Source organism: Nicotiana tabacum, chromosome 20, assembly GCF_000715075.1.
Source record: "Nicotiana tabacum cultivar K326 chromosome 20, ASM71507v2, whole genome shotgun sequence".
In the NCBI taxonomy this organism is placed as follows: domain Eukaryota; kingdom Viridiplantae; phylum Streptophyta; class Magnoliopsida; order Solanales; family Solanaceae; genus Nicotiana; species Nicotiana tabacum.
The window spans coordinates 127760988-127777988 of record NC_134099.1 but is presented as its reverse complement, the minus strand read 5'-3'; the positions used below and the strand labels follow the sequence as shown (position 1 = coordinate 127777988).

The following is a 17001-nucleotide window of genomic DNA, read 5'->3' as shown; positions in this document are numbered from 1 at the left end:
AAATTAATTAGTGTTAAATTAGTAAAAATAAGTAAAATTAACTTTAAAAAATAATTTAAGGTAGAGCCTAGTTTAGAATTTTATTTAGCCTTTTTAATTAATTCAACTAGATTTTTTAAATCAAAGAAAGAAAGAAGAACAAAAGAGAAAAAGAAAGTTGTCTTATTTTTTAATTGGGCCAAGGCTCAAGAGGCCCAAAACAAGTTAAATTCGCCCCAAACCCACCTGCCCGACCCGCCTGCCCGACCCGTTTTCCCCTCACAAAAAATACCTAGACCTAGAACATAACACACATTATCAGATAGAGGTCCCCATTTTCTTAGACCTATGAAAAACGACGGATCTACAACCAGCTCCCATATTCCTTCTTCACTATCATCTTCAACCAAAAAAATAAAAAAGCTTCATTAGATTTTTAGACCGAGGAAAAATGAAGACGAGCAACTCGTCCATTGGAGAGCCGCAATTACCGTTTTTAATTAGACCCATCATTTTCCTAAGAAAAATTGGCCCTCCTCTGATTTCCTCGCCGTGAACACTAAATCTTCTTTTCCCCCTTTTAGAATTCCAAGGTGAAATGCCAAAACAGAAGAGATTTTGATTATTGTTCTATTTTTCTTCTTCAAGATACAAGAAATAATCAAAAGATTTTCCAATTTTGCTTTAGTTTGTTATTTGGATCCAAAGAAAAAGCACAAAAAATATTATTTCTTGCATTTGACTTCGAAAAATAGCTGAGAATCATTGAAATGGAGTTTGTTTGAAGTTGTCTATTGGAAATGAGGTTGTTTCGAGTTGTTTTTTGGCTGCCGCTCGAGGTGTGATTCACGGTTGGTTGTTTTTTTCTCTTTCGGTGTGACGACCCGGCCGATCGTCTTAAGAATTTACGCCTTGATTCCCTATTAACTACTTTTCCCAAGTTTATTTTTGCTATTTTGATATGCTGGGATGTTCGGTTTTAAGTTTCGGAGAGTTTTGGGACACTTAGTCCCTAAATGAGCGCTTAAGTGTTGGAAAGTTGACTGTAGTCAGAACAATGTGATGACGGCCTTGGAATGAAAATCCGATGGTTCCGTTAGCTCCGTTGGGTGATTTCGGGTTTAGGAGTGTGTTCGAATTGTGTTTCGGAGATCTGTAGCTAATTTAGACGTGAAATGCTGAAAGTTGAATTTTTGAAGTTTCCAGTTCGATAGTGAGATTTTTATCCCAGGGTCGGAATGGAATTCTGGAAGTTGGAGTAGCTCTATAGTGTTGAATGTGACATGTGCGCAAAATTTCAGGTCATTCGGACGAGGTTTGATAGACTTTTTGATTGAAAGCGTATTTTTAGAGTTTTTGAAGTTCTTAGGCTTGAATCCGATGCTAAATTGGTGTTTTGTTATTGTTTTGAGCGTTCTGAAGGTTGGAACAAGTTTGAATGATGTTATGGGATGTGTTGGTAGGTTTGGTTAAAGTCCTGAGGGCCTCAGGTGAGTTTCGAATGCTCAACGGACTATTTTTGGACTTGAACAAGGATTAGATTTTAGCTGGTATTTATTGCAGACTGTTCCTTATCGCGATCGCGAAGTCTTAGATGAGGCAGAGGGAAATTTTTCTCTTCGTGTTCGCGTGATGAGGAATGCGAACACGTAGTGATGGACAATGCTTCATCGCAAACGCGTGAGCTAGTCCACGTTCGCGTATAAAAAATAAGGCAGCAGTGGAATTTAGTGTTTCTCTACGAGGTCGCATAAAGCCAACCGTGATCGCGTAGGTTTGAGGGAGATAAAGAACCGTGTTCGCGGACAGGGTTCCACGTTCGTGTAGAGTAAATCTGAGGCGCGTGGATTTTGCTCTTCGCGATCGCGACTAGGCTTTCGCGATCGCAATGAATGTATTGCCTGGGCAGATTTTAAAATCCAAAATTGATGGTTTAATCCATAATTCATATTTTGGACTTGGGAGCTGGGAGATTGCAATTTTTGAAGAGATTTTCACTTGGGCGATTTGGGTAAGTAATCCCTACTCGGTTTAGACTAATTTTCATGAATCTACACTTAAGTCCATCATTTAATTTCGGAATTTGTATGAAAATTGGGGGAAAGTTCTTAGACCAAGAATTTGAGTTTCGATTGGAAATTTGACATTGGATTTAGATAATTTTGGTATGGTTAGACTCGTGAGAGTATAAGGATTCTGAAAATATAAATTTTACCCGATTACGAGACGTGGGCCTGAGGGGCATTTTGGTCATTTTTCCTAATTTTGTGTATTAGCTTAGAATTTAATTATATAATCAGTTATTTGAATTGTTATTTACATTATGCAATTGAATTGAATAGATTTGGGCCATTTGGAGTCGAGTACTCGTGGCAAGAGCGTGGTTTCGGGTTGATTTTGAGCCGGTTCGAGGTAAGTGACTTGTCTAACCTTGTGTGGAGGACCTTCCCCTTAGGATTTGGTATATTTGGTAATTGAAATTCCCACTACGTGAGGTGACGAGTGCGCACTTGTGCTAATTGTTGGAAATCTGGTTTTCTTTAAGTAATTACTAGTATGTTTCCTTTCTTGTTTCTATTACTTGCACTATTACGACTGTTGTTAGCTTAGGAAAGCATGTCTAAGTGACTTAATTACTTTACTTGCTCAAACTGTCTTACCTGAATTCTGTGCAGCATGCTAGGCTAGAATCACTTGTTGCCTTAATATGAAATTTTGCATTTCTGTATATTTTCCTGTTGCTGCTGTGTATTTAATTTGGGACTACAGATGTGGGATTTCGGTAGCTCCCCCTTGTCTGTTTATTTTGGGACTACGGATGTGGGATTCCAGTAGATACCCCTGCTCAGTTATATGGAACTACGAGAATGCACCCGGTAGGTTCTCCCAGTTCTGGGTATTTACATTTGGTACTACAGAACGGGATTTCGGTAGATCCTCGCGCACTATGAGTTGGACTACGGGACGGGATTTCGGGAGATCCATTGGATATGTACATATAGGACTACAGGACGGTATCCTGGGAGATCCTCGGTTGTTATTTTGGTGCTAAGTCGCATTTCTTTCCGTGTTTTGCCTTGTCTCTCTAATAGTTGTTATTGCCCTTTTTATATCATGTGTTACTTTTACCGCTGTATTTATTTATATTGTTTTGTTCTACACTGTCAAACTTTATATTCTATTTAACCTCAGTAGGGCCCTGACCTTCCTCGTCACTACCCGATCGAGGTTAGGCTTGGCACTTACTGAGCACCGCTGTGGTGTACTCATGCTCCTTCTGCGCATGTTTTTCATGTGCAGATCCAGGTACTGCGACTCAGTCCTATCACACTTAAAAGTCTGCGAACCAGAAATTCTAAGTAAGGAATTCTATTAACCCGGGAGAAGGTTTTAGGCATTCCTGAGTTCCGTGGTTCTTGCACATTCACTTTAACTATTATCAATTGGCCTATTATCTGATTAATTACATGTTTTGAAACCTATTGTGCATTTTATTCCTTTTACCGCTTTTAATTAATTATTTAACCATTTTTTAAGATTTATGGAATTATTTTTCTTGAACAAGTTACGATTGTCATACACTTGCTGTTTTGGAGCACACCGCAAACCATGCTACATGAAATGCACCCGCAATTCGCGATATGTTTATTTTTATTAATATTCGAAGTTGTTATTATCTAGTCACATGAAATGCACACCCGAATTTGGAATTATGTATCATAACTATACCACGAAAACCATACCCATAGTCACGATAGTTAATTACGCGCCTAAAGCAAGCTACAATTTTCATAATTGGCTAACCGTCATACGTGACCATAACCCCTTGATCTTAAAGAGTCCAATGTCATGTATTAAAGGCAATTCAAATTATTTACCTACAATGCAAATGAAAGTCAAAAGGCAGATTTATATATTCATATTTGACATGCTTAAGAGATTTACAGAAACACATTTTTATGGAGAATTCATTTGTATCAACCAATGGAAATCAAATACCAACAGAGTTCTTCTAAACTAAAAGTCATATGAGGGATCTTTCATAATCTAATGGCTCTAAAGTAATAGTGAGATCAAATTGAACAATAAGTAAAATGATTCTTCAAAGGAGTTTAATTGCTAACTCATAGATCATGAGTGCTAAATAAAACTTCAGGGCACAATCATAAATTTTCCTTTTATAAAGAGGCTTTGGAAAACGTGGTCATAAACTCCACACGTCTTCTAAGCTCAAAAATCAATCAAAGATAGAATGATCTTCAAAGTAAATCACAAAAATGAGATTATAAAATGGACAGGAGTTAGAATAAATACTAGAGTAAAGAGGATTACCTGTTAGAGCAAGAATTTCTTTAATAATGACTGAAAAATCAACAATTACAAGATTGGCTTCAAAAATCCGAAAGAGAAAACAACAACCAATCGTGAATTACACCTCGAGCGGCAGTCAAGAAACAACTCGAAATGATCTCATTTCCAACAGAGAACTTCAAACAAACTCCACTTCAATGATTCTCAGCTTCTTTTCGAAGTCAAATGCAAGAAAAAATATTTTTTTGTGCTTTTTCTTTGGATCCGAATAACAAACTAAAGCAAAATTGGAAAAATCTGTTTATTATTTCTTGTATCTTGAAGAAGAAAAATATAATAATAATCAAAATCTCTTTTGTTTTGGCATTTCGCCTTGGAATTCCAAAAGGGGGAAAAGAAGATTTAGTGTTCACGGCGAGGAAATCAGAGGAGGGCCGATTTTTCTTAGGAAAATGAACGGTCTAATTAAAAACGGTAATTGTGGCTCTCCAATGGAGGAGTTGCTGGTCTTCGTTTTTCCTCGGTCTAAAAATTTGATGAAGCTTTTTGATTTTTTGGGTTGAAAATGATAGTGAAGAAGGAATATGGGAGCTGGTTGTAGATCTGCCGTTTTTCCTAGGTCTAAAAAAATGGGGACCTCTATCTGATAATGTGACGACCCGGCCGGTCGTCTTAAGAATCAATGCCCCGATCCCCTATTAACTGTTTTCCCCAAGTTTATTTCTGCTAATGTGATTTGTCGGGATGCTCGGTTTTGAGTTTTGAGGAGTTTTGGGACACTTAGTACCTAAATGAGAGCTTAAGTGTTAGAAAGTTGATCGAAGTCGGAACAGTGGGGAGACAGCCTCGGAATGGAAATCCGACGGTTCTGTTAGCTCCGTTAGGTGAATTTGGGGCTGGGAGCATGTTCGGAATGTGTTTTGGAGGTCCGTAGCTAATTTACACTTGAAATGTCGAAGTTTGAATTTTTGAAGTTTCTGGTCCGATAGTGAGATTTTGATTCGAGGGTCGGAATGGAATTCCAGAAGTTTCAGTAGCTCCGTCATGTAATTTGGGATGTGTGTGCAAAATTTCAGGTTATTCGGACGAGATTTGATACAGATTTTGATCGAAAACATAATTTAAGAGTTCTTGGAGTTCTTAGGCTTGAATCCTATGTGAAATTGATGATTTGATGTTGTTATAAGCGTTCCGAAGTGTTGATCAAGTTTGAACAATGTCATGGGATGTGTTGGTATAATTGGTTTGAAGTTCCGGGAGTTCCGGGTAGGTTCCGGGATGTTTTAGTGCAAAAATCATAGTTGTAGCACGTCTACAGGGGTTGCAGGCCCCAGAACTCACTCATGCGGTCCGCACAAAAATTAGTGCACCCGCGTTGAGTGCTGTGCGGACCGCACAAAAGCGGGCATGGCCGCGGTAGGCGTCGCGCGGACCGCACAAAGTGGGGCGCGGTCGCGGTAAAGGGCCCTCCCGTTGGTCCTACTTCAGAAGCTCATATCTTTTTATCTATAAGGAATTTTTAGGTGATTCAAAAACGAAAGTTGTATCCCTTCGTATCTAGTTTCCAGAATGGTAAAGATATAACAATTTGGACATCTGTAGCAAAAGTGATGGCCAAAATACTAAAGCTTGTCACTGTAGAGGGATGCTTGTGCGGCCGCCCATTGCCTTTGCGCGGACCGCACTGGCTTGCGTGGACCGCGTGAGTTTTGGTGTGGCCCGCAGTAGCTGGAAACTTGAGGGGTACCTATAAATACGAGGTTTTGGGTTTAATTAAATATTTTGACCTAGAGAGCTCGGATTTTGGCGATTTTTCGAAGGTTTTTCAAGAAATTCATCGGGGTAAGTGATTTTAACTCGGATTTGTCTAGAATACATGAATCTAACACTGAATTCATCATTTAATTCGTGATTTGAGAGAGAATTTGGGAAGAAAATTGTGAAACCTTTCAAAAATGTAAAATGATGATTTAAAAAACCAAATAGTGTCGGAATTGTATAATTTTCGTATGGTTAGACTCGTGAGAGTGCGAGGTTTCTGGGAATATAAAATTTTACCGATTCCGAGACGTGGGCCCAAGGGGCGTTTTGGTCATTTTCCATAATTTCACGTATTAGCTTTGAATTAAAACATAGGATCATTTGTTTGAGATGATATATACGATATGCAATTGAATTGATTAGATTTGGGCCATTTGGAGTCGGATATTCGTGGAAAAAGCGTGGTTTCTAGTTGATTTTGAGCCGGTTCGAGGTAAGTGGCTTGTCTAACCTTGTGTGGGGGACCTTTCCCCTTAGGATGTGCTATATTTGATAATTGAAATGCCCTGTACGTGAGGTGACGAGCGCGTACTTGAGCTAATTGTTGAAAATCCAGTTTCTCCTTAAGTATTTCAATTGTGTTCTTTTCTTGTTTTATTCTACTTGTGAATTTAGCATGTTTCTAGTCTAGAAAGGCATGTTTAGTTGACTTAATTGCCTATTTGCTTAAATTGCCTAAATTGTATTACGTGAAGCATTTTATGCTAGAAGTAAATGTTTACTTGGTACGAAATTAGCGTTTAGTTTAATATTCTTGTGTTGCTGCTCTGTGTTTTAAATTGGGACTACGGGTTAGATTCCTAGGAGATTCCCCCTGCACATTTACTTTGGGACTACGGGTTAGATTCCCGGGAGATTCCCCCTACACATTTACTTTGGGACTACGGGTTAGATTCCCGGGAGATCCCCCGTACATATATTGAGGATACCGAGAGATCCTCGGGATACCAAGAGATCTCTAGTACATATTGAGGATACCAAGAGATCCTCGGGATACCAAGAGATCCCTGGCTTATATTGAGGATACCGAGAGATCCTCAGGATACCAAGAGATCCCTAGTACATGTCAAGGATACTAAGAGATCCTCGGGATACTTAGAGATCCCCGGTTACTTTCCTTATGGTTTGCTTTCATCATTGTTTCCGTTACTGTACTCTTATTATCCTGCATAGATTCTTACTGTAGGTTCTCAATTGCACTACTTATCTTATCCTGCTATCTTTATAATTTATATAACCTCAGTAGGGCCCTGACCTTCCTCGTCACTACCCAACCGAGGTTAGGCTTGGCACTTACTGAGTACCGCTATGGTGTACTCACGCCTCTTCTGCGCATATTTTTTTTCATGTGTAGATCCTGGTACCTCTACTCAGGCGCACTATCAGTGAGGCAGGAGGACTACGGAGACTTCGAGGTAGATCTGCTGCGTCCGTAGACCGACGAGTCTCCCTCTTTATTCTATCTTTAGTACTTAGTTCTCTTTCCTTCCGTTTGTTAGATATTCTGGAGTTTGGAGCCTCACTATACATTTCTGTAGCCTGTGTTTTCCCGTGAGTTTTCGGATTTTGGGATTGTTTTAGTCTTGAGATATTGAGTCGTATATGCCGAGCAGCATTCAGTACAATTTCCTTTTTAGATAATTAAATATGGTATTCTATTTTTCCGCAATTATTATGTTTCCGCAAGTGTTAGGCTTACCTGGTCCCGGAGACTAGGTGCCGTCATGACATGTTCACGGTTGGTGAACTAGGGTCGTGACAGGTTGGTATCAAAGCTCTAGGTTCATAGGAGTCATGGAACACAGGCTAGTTTATTAGAGTCTCGCTGATCGGTACGGAGACGTCTGTACTTATCTACGAGAGTATGTAACTGTTTAGGAAAATTCTTCACTTCATTGATCTCCTTGTCGTGCGATATTTTTGACATCAATTCTAAACTTTTGTCTTCTATTCTCTCACAGATGGTGAGGACACGTGCTACTCGGGACGATTAGGCACTCGCACCCCCTCTTGTCGTCAGAGGCAGGGGTCGGGGTAGAGGTCGTGGACGCGCACGGGGTGCAGCCAGAGCACCTGTGCGAGCTGCCGCTGAGGTACTGCTAGCAGATCCAGCCGGAGTTCAGGCACCCAACACGCCTACAACCACTACTACTCCAGCCTTTCAGGAGACATTGGCACAGTTTATGAGTATGTACACCACGCTGGCTCAGGCAGGGTTGCTTCCCCTTGCTGCAGCCACATCCCAGGCCGGGGGAGGGGCACAAACTCCCGTCGCCGCACTCCTGAGCAGCGAGTGCAGGTTGAGCAGGTCCTAAAGATCATTCTTGTACAGACTACAGTACCAGTTCAGCCCGAGGATGGGGCAGCTGCTTCTGAGGATGAGCAGCGGAGACTCAAGAGGTTCAAGAAGTATGATCCTCCGGTTTTTAGTGGACTAGTGACAGATGATGCCTTGGGATTTCTGGAGGATTACCATCGTATTCTTCGCACTATGGGTATTACCGGATTGAGTGGGGTTTCCTTCACTGCTTTCCAACTTCAGGGAGCCGCCTATGAGTGGTGGCGCAACTATGAGTTAGACAGTCCAGACGAGGCTGCTTCACTGACTTGGACCCAGTTCTCAAATATGTTCTTGAGAGAGTTCATTCCTTAGAGCCTCAGGGACGCATGGCGTGCAGAGTTTGAGCATTTGCACCAGGGATCTATGACTGTTTCAGAGTATGCTATCCGTTACACCATATTGGCTAGGCATGCTCCAGCCTTGGTTGCTACTGTCCGCGATAGGGTTTGCCAGTTTATTGAGGGGTTTATTCCTCCCATCAGATCTAGCATGGCTCGTGAGTTGGAGATGGACATTTCTTATCAGTAGGTGGTGAGCATTGCTAGGAGGATTGAGGATATGCATGCAAGGGAGAGAGAGGAGAGGGAGGCCAAGAGGTCTCGTGAGTCGGGCCATTATTCTAGTGCATGTACCCCAGCTGCAGGTCGTCATGGTAGGGGCTATATGAGTCGTCCCGTTCATTCAGCTCTTCCAGCAGCCAGCAATGCTCCAACTCCTCCCAGATCTCAGGAGCTATATTATGCACCTCCGGTTTCTAGCGTGCCTCCTACGCGGGGTGCTTTTAGAGGTCAGTCTAGCAGACCTGTCCTAGACAGTCACAGCCACCACGTCCTCTAAGAGCTTGTTTCGAGTGTGGTGACACACGCCACTTGGTGAGGGAGTTCCCTAGACTTGGGAGGGGTGCACCTCCACAGACTTCTCAGCCACAGCGTGCCCTGCAAAATTCTCAGGCTATGGTTACAGCTCCAGTTTCTACCCCACCTACTCAGCCAGCTAGAGGTGAAGGTCGGGGAGGTAGAGGTCGCCCTAGAGGGGGAGGCCAGGCCAGATATTATGCCATTCCTGCTCGTACCGAGGTTGTTGCCTCTGATTCCGTCATCACAGGTATTATACTGGTTTGTCATAGAGATGCATCGGTTCTATTCGATCCAGGATCCACTTATTCTTATGTGTCTTCTTATTTTGCTCCGTATTTGGGTGTAGCCCGAGATTCGTTGAGTTCTCCTGTTTATGTTTCTACTCCTGTGGGAGATTCTCTTGTTGTGGACCGCGTTTATCGGTCGTGTTTGGTTACTATTCATGGTTTTGAGACCAGAGCAAATCTATTGTTACTCAACATGGTTGATTTTGATATTATTCTGGGCATGGACTGGTTGTCGCCCCATAATGTTATTCTTGATTGTCACGCCAATACCATGACGCTGGCTATGCCAGGTATTCCGCGTGTTGAGTGGAGTGGTACTTTAGATTACAGTCCCAGTAGAGTTATCTCTTTTCTTAAAGCTCAGCGTATGGTTGGAAAGGGGTGTGCCGCGTATTTAGCTTATGTGAGAGACGTCAGTATTGATACTCCTTCAGTTTATTCAGTTCCAGTAGTACAGGATTTTCCTGATGTGTTTCCAGCTGATCTTCCAGGCATGCCGCCTGATAGAGATATTGATTTTGGCATTGATCTGTTGCCGGGCACTCAGCCCATTTCTATTCCCCCATGTCATATGGCTCCTCCTGAGTTGAAGGAGTTGAAGGATCAGTTACAAGAATTGCTTGATAAGGGTTTTATTCGGCCCAGTGTATCGCCTTGGGGGTGCTCCTGTCTTGTTTATAAAGAAAAAAGATGGTTCTATGCGTATGTGTATTGATTATCGCCAATTGAACAAAGTTACAGTTAAGAACCATTATCCTTTGCCTCGTATTGATGATCTGTTTGACCAGCTTCAGGGCGTACGAGTGTTCTCTAAGATTGACTTGCATTCAGGTTACCATCAGTTGAAGATTCGGGAGCCAAATATCTCGAAGACTACTTTCAGGACTCGGTATGGCCATTACGAGTTCCTTGTTATGTCATTTGGGTTGACCAATGCCCCAGCAGCCTTTATGCATTTGATGCACAGTGTGTTCCGGCCATATCTTGACTCGTTCGTCATTGTCTTTATTGATGATATTCTGGTGTATTCCCGGAGTCGGGAAGATCATGAGCAGCACCTGGGAACAGTGCTTTAGACTCTGAGAGAGAAGAAGTTATATGCTAAGTTCTCGAAATGTGAGTTTTGGTTGGATTCAGTGGCATTCTTAGGCCACGTGATATCGAGTGAAGGTATTCAGGTGGATTCGAAGAAGATAGAGGTCGTGCAGAGTTGGCCCAGACCATCCTCAGCTACCGAGATCCGCAGTTTCCTTGGTTTGGCTGGCTACTACCATCATTTTGTGGAGGGGTTTTCATCGATTGCAGCCCCTATGACCAGTTTGACCCAGAAGGGTGCTCCATTTCAGTGGACGGAGGAGTGTGAGGCGAGCTTTCAGAAGCTCAAGACAGCCTTGACCACAGCCCCAATTTTGATACTGCCTACAGGTTTAGGGTCTTATACAGTCTATTGTGATGCCTCGAGGGTTGGCATTGGAGCGGTGTTGATGTAGGATGGTAGGGTGATTGCCTACGCGTCCAGACAGTTGAAGATACATGAGAAGAACTACCATGTTCACGACCTTGAGTTAGCTGCCATTGTTCACGCCCTGAAGATTTGGCGACATTACTTATACGGTATGCCTTGTGAGATTTATACTGACCATCGGAGCTTGCAGCACTTGTTCAAGCAAAAGGATCTAAATTTGCGCCAGAGGAGGTGGTTAGAGTTGCTGAAGGACTATGACATCACTATCTTGTATCACCCGGGCAAGGCCAATGTGGTGGCCGATGCTTTGAGTCGTCGGGCTGAGAGCTTGGGGATTTTGGCATATCTACCAGCATCAGAGAGGCCTATTGCAATGGATGTTCAAGCCTTAGCAAGCCAGTTTGTGAGATTAGACCTTTCGAAGCCCAGTCGAGTCCTAGCTTGTGTGGTTTCTCGGTCTTCCTTGTTTGACCGTATCAGGGAGCGGCAGTATGATGACCCTCATTTGCTTGTCCTCAAGGACAAGTTCAGCACGGTGATGCCAGAGATGTGACTATTGGTGATGATGGGATATTGAGGATGCAGGGTCGGGTCTGTGTACCCAATGTTGATGGTATTTGGGAGTTGATATTGGAGGAGGCTCATAGTTCGCGGTATTCTATTCATCCAGGTGCCGCGAAGATGTATCAGGATTTGAGGCAGCACTATTGGTGGAGGTGAATGAAGAAGGATATAGTTGGATTTGTAGCTCGGTGCCTCAATTGTCAGCAGGTGAAGTGTGAGCACCAGAGACCAGCTGGGTTACTTCAACAGATAGAGATTCCGGATTGGAAGTGGGAGCGGATCACCATGAACTTTGTAGTTGGGCTCCCACGGACTTTGAGAAAGTTCGATGTTATTTGGGTGATTGTGGATCGGCTGACCAAGTCCGCTCACTTTATTCTTGTGTATACTACTTATTCCTTAGAGCGGTTGGCGGAGATCTATATCCGGGAGATTGTTCGTCTGCATGGTATCCCGGTTTCCTTCATTTCAGATAGAGGTACTCAGTTCAAATCACAGTTCTAGAGGGCCGTTCAACATGAGTTAGGTACTCGGGTAGAGTTGAGTACAACATTCCACCCTCAGACGGACGGACAGTCCGAGCGCACTATTCAGATTCTTGAGGATATGCTCCGCGCGTGTCTGATTGAGTTTGGAGGGTCTTGGGATTAGTTCTTTCCATTGCCAGAGTTTGCTTACAACAACAGCTATCATTCCAGTATTCAGATGGCACCGTATGAGGCTTTATATGGGAGACGGTGTAGATCTCTGGTGGGTTGGTTTGAGCCGGGCGAGGCTAGATTATTAGGCACGGACTTAGTTCAGGGTGCCTTGGAAAAGGTTAAGGTGATTCAAGACAGACTCTGTACAGCCAGTCCAGATAGAAGAGTTACGCGGACCGGAAAGTTCGTGATGTTTCCTATATGGTTGGTGAGCGGGTTCTGCTTTGGGTTTCGCCTATGAAGGGCGTCATGAGGTCTGGGAAGAAAGGGAAGTTGAGTCCAAGGTTTATTGGCCCTTTTGAGATATTGAGGCGAGTTGGGGAGGTTGCTTATGAGCTTGCCTTACCTCCCAGCTTGGCAGGAGTGCATCTAGTATTTCATGTTTCGATGCTCCGGAGGTATCACGGTGACCCGTCGCACGTGCTGGATTTCAGTTCAGTACAGCTGGACAAGGATCTATCCTATGTTGAGGAGCCAGTGGCAATATTGGACAGGCAAGTTAGAAAGTTGAGGTCAAAGAACATTTCTTCGGTAAAGGTTCAGTGGCGGGGCCAGCCGGTCGAGGAGGCGACTTGGGAGACCGAGCAGGATATGCGCAGCCATTACCCTCATTTTTTCACTACTCTAGGTGTGTCTCTATGCTCGTTCGAGGACGAACGAATGTTTAAGTGTAGGAGGATGTGACGACCCGGCCGGTCGTCTTAAGAATTAATGCCCTGATCCTCTATTAACTGCTTTTCCCAAGTTTATTTCTGCTAATGTGATTTGCCGGGATGCTCGGTTTTGAGGAGTTTTGGGACACTTAGTCCCTAAATGAGAGCTTAAGTGTTAGAAAGTTGACTGAAGTCAGAACAGTGGGGAGACATCCTCGGAATGGAAATCCCACGGTTCCATTAGCTCCGTTAGGTGAATTTGGGGCTGGGAGCATGTTCGGAATGTGTTTTAGAGGTCCGTAGATAATTTACGCTTGAAATGCCGCAGTTTGAATTTTTTAAGTTTCCGGTCCGATAGTGAGATTTTGATCCGAGGGTCGGAATGGAATTCCGGATGTTTCAGTAGCTCCGTCATATCATTTGGGATGTGTGTGCAAAATTTCAGGTCATTCGGACGAGATTTGATACAGTTTTTGATCGAAAACATAATTTAAGAGTTCTTGGAGTTCTTAGGCTTGAATCCTATGTGAAATTGGTGATTTGATGTTGTTATAAGCTTTCTGAAGTGTTGATCAAGTTTTAACGATGTCATGGGATGTGTTGGTATAATTGGTTTGAAGTTCTGGGAGTTCCGGGTAGGTTCCGGGATGTTTTAGTGCAAAAATCATAGATGTAGCACGTCTACAGGGGTTGCAGGCCCCAGAACTCACTCACGCGGTCCGCACAAAAATTAGTGCGCCCGCGTTGAGTGCTGTGCAGATCGCATAAAAGCGGGCGCGGGCGCGGTAGGCATCGCGCGGACCGTACAAAGTGGGGCGCGGCCGCGGTGAAGGGCCCTCCCGCTGGTCCTATTTTGGAAACTCATATCTTTTGATATACAAGGAATTATGAGGTGATTCAAAACCAAAAGTTGTAGCCCCTCGTGTCTAGTTTCCAGAAAGGTAAAGCTTTCGCAATTTGGATATCTGTATAAAAAGTTATAGCCAAAATACTAAAGCCTGTCACTGCAGAGGGAGGCCTGTGCGGCTGCACGTTGCCTTAGCGCGGACCGCACTGGCTTGCGCGGACCGCGTGAGTTTTGGTGCGGCCCGCAGTATCTGGAGACCTGAGGGATACCTATAAATACGAGGTTTTGGGTTTTATTTAATATTTTAACCTAGAGAGCTCGGATTTTGGCGATTTTTCGAAGGTTTTTCATGAAATTCATCGGGGTAAGTGATTTTAACTCAGATTTGGCAAGAATACATGAATCTAACACTGAATTCATCATTTAATTCGTGATTTAAGAGGGTATTTGGGAAGAAAATTGTGAAACCTTTCAAAAATGTAAAATGATGATTTAAAGGACCAAATAGTGTCGGAATTGTATAATTTTCATATGGTTAGACTCGTGAGAGTGCGAGGTTTCTGGAAATATAAAATTTTACCGATTCCGAGATGTGGGCCCGAGAGGCGTTTTGGTCATTTTCCATAATTTCAGGTATTAGCTTTGAATTAAAACATAGGATCATTTGTTTGAGATGATATTTACGATATGCAATTGAATTGATTAGATTTGGGCCATTTGGAGTCGGATACTCGTGGCAAAAGCGTGGTTTCTAGTTGATTTTGAGCCGGTTCGAGGTAAGTGGCTTGTCTAACCTTGTGTGGGGGACATTTCCCCTTAGGACGTGCTATATTTGATAATTGAAATGCCCTGTACGTGAGGTGACGAGCGCGTACTTGAGCTAATTGTTGAAAATCCGATTTTTCCTTAAGTATTTCAATTGAGTTCTTTTCTAGTTTTATTCTACTTGTGAATTTAGCATGTTGCTAGTCTAGAAAAGCATGTTTAGTTGACTTAATTGCCTAATTGTCTAAATTGCATTACGTGAAGCATGTTAGGCTAGAAGTAAATGTTTACTTGGTACGAAATTAGCGTTTAGTTTAATATTCTTGTGTTGCTGCTCTGTGTTTTAAATTGGGACTACGGGGTAGATTCCCAGGAGATTCCCCCTGTACATTTACTTTGGGACTACGGGTTAGATTCTCGGGAGATTCCCCCTACACATTTACTTTGGGACTACGGGTTAGATTCCCGGGAGATCCCCCGTACATATATTGAGGATACCGAGAGATCCTCGGGATACCAAGAGATCTCTAGTACATATTGAGGATACCAAGAGATCCTCGGGATACCAAGAGAACCCTAGCTTATATTGAGGATACCGAGATATCCTCGGGATACCAAGAGATCCCTAGTACATGTCGAGGATACTAAGAGATCCTCGGGGTACTTAGAGATCCCCGGTTACTTTCCTTATGGTTTGCTTTCATCATTGTTTCCGTTATTGTACTCTTATTATCCTGCATAGATTCTTACTGTAGGTTCTTAATTGCACTGCTTATCTTATCCTGCCATCTTTATATTTTATATAACCTCAGTAGGTCCCTGACCTTCCTCGTCACTACCCAACCGAGGTTAGGCTTGGCACTTACTGAGTACCGATGTGGTGTACTCACGCCTCTTCTGCGCATGTTTTTTTTTCATGTGCAGATCCAAGTACCTCTACTCAGGCACACTATCAGTGAGGCAGGAGGACTACGGAGACTTCGAGGTAGATCTGTTGCGTCCGCAGACCGACGAGTCTCCCTCTTTATTCTATCTTTAGTACTTAGTTCTCTTTCCTTCCGTTTGTTAGATATTCTGGAGTTTGGAGCCTCACTTTACATTTCTGTAGCCTGTGTTTTCCCGTGAGTTTCCGGGTTTTGGGATTGTTTTAGTCTTGAGATATTGAGTCGTATATGCCGAGCGACATTCAGTACAATTTCCTTTTTAGATAATTAAATATGGTATTCTATTTTTCCGCAATTATTATGTTTCCGCAAGTGTTAGGCTTACCTGGTCACGGAGACTAGGTGTCGTCATGACATGTTCACGGTTGGTGAACTAGGGTCGTGACAGATAATGTGTGTTAGGTTCTAGGTGTAGGTATTTTTTGTGAGGGGAAAACGGGTCGGGCAGGTGGGTTTGGGGCGAATTTAACTTGTTTTGGGCCTCTTGCGCCTTGGACCAATTCAGAAATAAGACAACTTTCTTTTTCTCTTTTGTTCTTCTTTCGTTCTTTGATTTAAAAAATCTAGTTGAATTAATTAAACCAGCGAAATAAAATCCTAAATTAGGCTCTACCTTAAATTATTTTGTAAATTTAATTTTACTTATTTTTACTAATTTAACACTAATTAATTTAAAACTAAAAGCTAAAATGTGGACATGACTATTGTAGTAATATTTTGTGATTTTTGTTTACTGAATGCAATTAAATTATGAAATTAAATTCCTAAATGCAAATTAAACCTAAGATGGCATGAAATCAAAACGTGACAATTTTTATGATTTTTATAATCAAAACATTAAATTATTCTTGCGGAATTATTATTGCTAAGAGTTGATTTTTGGTTTATTGGTTCGGTGTTTGAATTGTCAGCAGGTAAAGTACAAGCATCAGAGACTTGGTGGTTTGTTCCAGAAGATTGAGATTCCTGAGTGTAAGTGGGAGCGTATCACTATGGACTTCGTTGTTGGACTCCCATGGACTCAGAGGAAGTTTGATGCAGTGTGGGTTATTGTTGATAGGCTGATCAAATCAGTGCATTTCATTCCTGTGGCGGTTTCCTATTCTTCCGAGAGGTTGGCAGAGATCTAGATCCAGGAGATTGTTTGTCTTCATGGTGTGCCTGTGTCTATCATTTCGGACCGAGGTACGCAGTTTACCTCACATTTCTGGAGAGCAGTTCAGCGTGAGTTGGGCACACGAGTCGATTTGAGCACAACATTTCATCCTCAGACGACGGGTAGTCCGAGCGTACTATTCAGATTTTGGAGGATATACTATGTGGTTGTGTCATTGACTTTGGAGGCTCGTGGGATCAGTTCTTGCCTTTAGCGGAGTTTGCCTACAACAACAACTACCATTCGAGCATCCAGATGGCTCCTTATGAGGCTTTATATGGTAGGCGGTGTCGGTCGTCAGTTGGGTGGT

The 17001-nt window shown here is 42.7% G+C and overlaps 1 long non-coding RNA gene across 1 annotated transcript; it reads left to right on the top strand.

Annotated features, from left to right (window-relative positions):
• Window positions 1-310: 310 nt before the first annotated feature.
• Window positions 311-3536, top strand: LOC142174125 (uncharacterized). The gene is made up of 3 exons (XR_012703456.1): window positions 311-1990; window positions 2322-2391; window positions 3280-3536. It is a non-coding gene; the product is annotated as an uncharacterized LOC142174125 (long non-coding RNA).
• The last annotated feature ends 13465 nt before the right edge of the window (window positions 3537-17001 follow it).